The sequence below is a fragment of the Lolium rigidum genome, chromosome 6, assembly GCF_022539505.1.
Source record: "Lolium rigidum isolate FL_2022 chromosome 6, APGP_CSIRO_Lrig_0.1, whole genome shotgun sequence".
NCBI classification, from domain to species: domain Eukaryota; kingdom Viridiplantae; phylum Streptophyta; class Magnoliopsida; order Poales; family Poaceae; genus Lolium; species Lolium rigidum.
In genome coordinates this window covers 142,076,653-142,082,886 of record NC_061513.1, presented here as the reverse complement: position 1 = coordinate 142,082,886, position 6,234 = coordinate 142,076,653, and positions in this window count along the sequence as shown.

Below are 6,234 nucleotides of genomic sequence, written 5' to 3'. Positions count from 1 at the left end.
TCCCCGAGTTCGATAAACCTTGGGTGATCCACTTAAGGGAAACTTGCTGCTGTTCTACAAACCTCTGCTCTTGGAGGCCCAACACTGTCTACAAGAATAGAAGAACACGTAGACATCACTCACCTCATCTTGGTGATGGAGCAGCAGCTCACCTCCTCTCCCTTGGTCCCTGGCGGCTGGTGTGGTTTTTCTGTCTTAGGGTTAGCTCTCCTCCAGCTCCCTCCTTTTATAGGTCAGCACACATATGGGCTTGGGCCACTTGGGCCAGAAACATGTCCAGTGTTCAACACTCCCCCTCAAGATGGATGGTAGATATCTATCAATCTCATCTTGTCACATGCCAAGTTGCATTCCCTTGTTCCCAGTCCCTTTGTCAAGCAATCAGCAATTTGCTTCCCAAAACTGACATGAGTAAGGCTGATAATCCCAACATCAAGTTTCTCTTTAATGAAGAAGCGATCAATTTCCACATGTTTTGTCCTATCATGTTGGACTGGATTATTTGCAATACGTATGGATGACTGATTGCCACACCAAGCTCTCAAGGGCCCCTTTCTGAGAAGCTTCAACTCGCTCAGGAGATGCTTCACCCAAAGCATCTCACACACCTCTTTAGATAAAGCTCTGTATTCAGCTTCTACCGTTGATCTGGGCACAACTGTTTGTTTCTTCCTTATCCATGACACCAGATTTCCTCCCACAAACGCACAATAGCCTGACGTTGATCTTCTATCATCTCGACAACCAGCCCAATCAGAGTCGCTATAGCCATCCACCTCAAGGTGCCCACTCTTTGCAAACCACAACCCCTTTCCCGGAGTTCCCTTCAAGTATCTCAAGATTCTGTGCACTATATCAAGATGCCCACTCCTTGGTTCATGCATGTATCTGCTCACCACGCCCACGACATATGTAATGTCAGGCCTGGTATGACACAAGTACAGGAGTCTCCCAACCAATTTCTGATAATTTTCCTTATTCACTAGCTCACCTGATTGTGCAGTCACTTGATGATTTTTTCAATTGGGGTAGGGGTTGCACGACATCCCGTCAAGCCCATGTCACTCAAGAGATCTAGGGTGTATTTTAATTGACATAAAGATATTCTCTTCTCTGTCCGAGCCTCTTCTATGCCAAGGATTTAGGTTGCCCAAATCTTTCACCTCAAACTCCTTGCTCAGACACTCCTTCAATCTCTTTATTTCCTCTTGGTCATCTCCAGTGATGATAATGTCATCCACATAAACTGTAAGAATGGTGATCCTCCGCTCAGCGTATCTATAGAACACCGTGTGGTCACCATTGAATTGACCATACCACATACCACACACAGCTCGTCTAAACCTATCAAACCATGCCCTTGGAGATTGCTTCAGACCATACAAGGATTTCTTGAGCCTGCATACTTTTCCCTTGGTCTTTGAGGTACCAAAACCTAGTGGTATCTCCATGTACACTTCTTCCTGCAGGTCACCATGTAAGAAGGCATTCTTGACATCTAATTGATGCAACTTCCACCCAAAGTTAGCAGCACATGAAACCAATATTCATACTGTGTTCATCTTCGCCACTGGAGCAAACGTCTCATCATAGTCAATTCCATAAGTTTGACTAAACCCTCTAGCGACCAATCTGGCCTTATACCTTTCTACCTTCCCTTCAGGATTCTGCTTCACAGAATAGATCCACTTACAACTCACTACCTTTTTCCCTGCTGGCAATGTGGTTAGCACCCATGTCTTGTTTTTCTTCAGTGCTTCCAACTCTTCTATCATCGCATTGCGCCACTTCGGATCTTGCTTTGCTGTCTTCCAATCGTTTGGAATTGACACGGTTTGTAGAGAGGCCACAAAAGCTCTATAGGAAGGAGACAAAGCTTTGTAAGAAACAAATTTGCTAATGTCATGTTCATCAGAAACAGTTTGTAGAGCATGCATTTCGCAAAGAGCCTTCCTTGCCACTTCACCCTTTCTGGCTGCTTCACGTGTCTCCTTTCGCAATGCAATTGGCAGATCCATTGTGTCAGATGGGATGCTAGCACTGCATTGTTGCTCCCACTGCACATGTGGCTGTTGTCCCACTGTGTCAGATGAACTCACATCACTACCTTCCTGCTCCCCCTGCACATGTGGCTGCCGTCGAGTGTACACTTGGAGATTATGTGGCCACCGATCCTAAACAGGAGCAGGAATATGGGGAGAATCAAGCGGAATCGTACCCACTATTGGTTGGACTTGAACCTGCACATCACCATCAGGTTTAGTACCCATAGAATCGCCCTTAGTGTGAGATACTACCTTCTCCCCCTCATGACCATCTTGAACAGAGTGAAGTTGGTCAAGTTCTGCAAACAACAAGCTCAGATCGGTTTGCTCACCATATAATAGCTCAGATTCCCTGAAGGTGACATCCATACTTAGAAACATGCGTTTTGCAGAGGGACACCAACATTTATACCCCTGCTGACTAGAGGAATAACCAACAAAAACACATTTTACTGCTCGTGGGTCTAACTTCCCAATCGATGGTCTATGGTCCCGAACAAAGCATGTACTGACAAATAATTTTAGAGGGACAACAAACTTATTTTTTCCAAACAACAACTCGCATGGGGATTTCATATCGAGTATCCTGGAGGGCGTCCTGTTAATCAAAAAGGTGGCTGTCATGACTGCTTCACTCCACAGGAACTTGAGCACATTCATTGTGTACATCAGCGAGCGAGCTACTTCCAAAACATGTCTGTTTTTTCGCTCTGCCACACCGTTTTGGGGAGGGGTATCTGGGTAAGTCGTTTGATGAAGAATACCTTGTTCGGACAAGAAGGCCCCAAAGGTGGTGTTCAAATACTCCGTGCCATTGTCAGTCCTGAGCACCTGCACCTGTACTTGAAATTGATTCTTTACATATGCATGGAAGTTCTGAAAACAGTGAAACACCTCATCCTTGTGGCGCATCAAATAAACCCAAGTCATACGAGAATAGCAGTCAATAAAGGTAACAAAGTACTTCATTCCATTCACTGACACCACTCGGGAAGTCCATACATCTTAATAAGCATAAAAGGAGATATGCTCCTAAGCCCCTTACTCACATATGAGGCTCTTGTATGTTTAGCATATTCGCAAGCATCACATGTTATCTTTCCATTGCTTATTCCACACCTAATATCAGGAAATATTCTACTTATCTTATCGAAAGACACATGCCCCATCCTACAGTGATGGATCATAGCTTGTTTTTCCTTGTCCTCCATGGTTGCAACATAAACCAACTCTGGCTGCACACCTTTTTCCACATACCAGAGCCCATTACGCCTGGTGCCAGTTCCAACCATCTGCCTCGTCTCCCGCTCCTGAATCACGGCACCAAACTTGCTAAGAGTCACACTACAGTCTATGTCATCAATGAGAGCACTCAGAGAGAGCAAATTAACAGGAAACGCTGGAACGTGTAGAACAGATGACAAAGAGATGTTTGAAGTGCATTTTACTGTGCCTTCTCCAACAACAGGTTGTTTTGTACTATCAGCAGTTTGAATGGTCCTTTGTGAGTAGGGGGATGCTTAATGTAAGACTCAAACACACCGAATTTACCCGCAACATGCTTAGATGCGCCAGAGTCAAGAATCCATTCCGTATCATTCTCATTAGTAGCAATGGATGCTTTTTTCAGAATTACCTTCATCCATGGAGACCAAGTTAGCAAAGTTTCCATAGGCAGCACCATCCACTTCTGCATCCTTTGACGTCCCATTGTCCACTTCAGTCGCCATGTGTGCCCTCTGACCACCGGAGTTTCCGGTGTGTCCTCCTCTACCTCTAGCAGTTTGACGTCCTGAGTATCCACCTCTACCTCCTGACATCCTGCTACTTCCCCCTCTGTTATATCCCATGCCTCTACCACGAGTTGGGCAGTACCACTTCAGGTGACCAGTCTCCCCACAAATGAAACAGTCCCTAGTCTCTTTCCACTCTCTACGCTCGGTCACAGCAAACGTTGGAGCTGACACAACTTTCTCATCTGCTGGTTCCAGAGAGAGCCGCACCTCCTCTTGAGCCATTGCTGCAATGGCCTCGTCAAGAGTGGGCAAGGAGGTGTGGTGCAGCAGAGATGTCTTTCTGCCATCAAAGCACTTACTTAGCCCCTCCAAAAACTTGAGCACACGCCTGCGCGCTATCCACTTTTGCCCTGAATCGATGGAGGCCGCATCATAAAGTTCGAGAGGGTCACAGTTATCCTGATCACCCCATAAGGCTTGCAGCTCTGCCACATATGCCATCACTGTCATGTCCCCCTGGCGGAGATGGCGAATCTTCCCATCAATCTGAGAAATGAACATGACATTGCCCTTACCAGAGTACTGGATGGACAAGGTCTTCCATATTTCAGCAGTTGTGGACAACCCCTCCACGGAACGCCCAATGGAGGGCACCACCGAGTTCAACAGCCACCCAATAAGCAGAGAGTTGAAGGTTTTCCACTTCTTTCCCTCAACACTAGTCTTGTCTCCTGGTTTTTTGACAGTCCCCAATAAGTACCAATCAAGATCTTTCTGATCCACAGCCAACATTGCCTCCGAGACCACCTCAGATAGTTGGTAACCCCGTCTAGCTTGATGTCTGTGGGTGATAGGTCAATCTTCTGAACCACTTCTTGTCAGGGAACAATGGCCTCAGAGCCACCCCATTTTGAGAGAAACAGCGTGAGCTGCTCGAGAGCCTCCGCAAGGCCTTTGGGCTCACCCATCTGCACTCTCACCTTCACCCAGCAAAAACAACAAACAGCTTCGGGGCACGCTTACCAGCAACCTCCTTTCACCAGCAGCAGGCACACACAACTTGAGAAACCACCACCCCTGCTTCACTCCTGGACGAGCAGCTGCACGCAGCAGCAAGAACCACAGTCCAGCTTGTCCTTCTCCTTCCCCTTGCACGCAGCACCACCTCGTCTCCTCTCCGCCGCGCAGACCCACTCCCTGCCTGAACCGGCTTTCCTTCAGGCCCCACTGCTGCCTTGCTCTGATACCATGTTGGAGCAGCAGCTCACCTCATCTTGGTGATGGAGTAGCAGCTCACCTCCTCTCCCTTGGTCCCTGGCGGCTGGTGTGGTTTTTCTGCCTTAGGGTTAGCTCACCTCCAGCTCCCTCCTTTTATAGGTCAGCACACATATGGACTTGGACCACTTGGGGCAGAAACATGTCGTTCAACATTACTAAAGACTCATTTGTTGAACAGAAGATGCTACTTGGAGGTGGCAAGTTGTTCCACCAACGTTGTGCATCCGCAAGCAGCATCGCATGGCCGGTAAGAGCCGGACCTGCGATCTCTAACCTGTCTGCATCTGAAAACTGGGCGAGTTTCATCTCTTGAATACAGGGGGCATAGCACCCAGATTGAAATCACTAGATCTCAAACAACCGTCTGCCTGGCAGGGTCGAGTACACACTTGTAAGTGGGTATATATATAATGCAGCTGGTGTGCAATTGTGCGAATAAAAAGACAACTTCAAGCCATTCTTTCATTCTTTGCAAGGTGATTGGCAGTTCACCCACTCTGCCCAGTCGCAACTTGCTGAAGCCTAGCGTGCATGCATGCACATATATTGGGTGGTAGTAGTATGTGAGAGAAGACGGAGAGCTTTTCACATGAACAGAGGTAGTAATACTAATGCTAGTTAATAGTTATGCAAGTCTCTGGTACATATATAGTACTGTATATTCAAGTTGCAAGTTTGAGAGGATTGTTTTCCTGTTTATATATTGCATGTACGATCGAAGCGCGCGACACATGCATGCGATGATGAGCTGAAAAGATTTGATCAAAAAGTGTCATTTGGGATTTGTGCAACTTGCATCGTTCCGACCATGGAAGCAGATCCGGCCCTGGGGGACAGCAAAGCAGCCGGCCTCATCATGCCAAGTAGGAGCAGGATCTTTCGCTGAAGATTCCTACGCGCTTAAGTGGATGGAGATTGAGAGGACGATCTGCTTGATTAATTGATTATGGGTTGTATTGTTAATTATACAGTGCCAACAGTATTCTTAGTTCGATCTGGTTCAATGCAAAGGTAGGCAAGCAAGCTAATAGCATGAAGGGTGCATCCATATACTACATATATAGTGTAGTACGTATGGCACTTATCTACTGGTGACAAATAATTAGTGAGCAGAACGAATCCGTTTTTTTTATAGAGAGAGAGGATCAGACCGTATCAAAGAAAAGTAGCAGTGC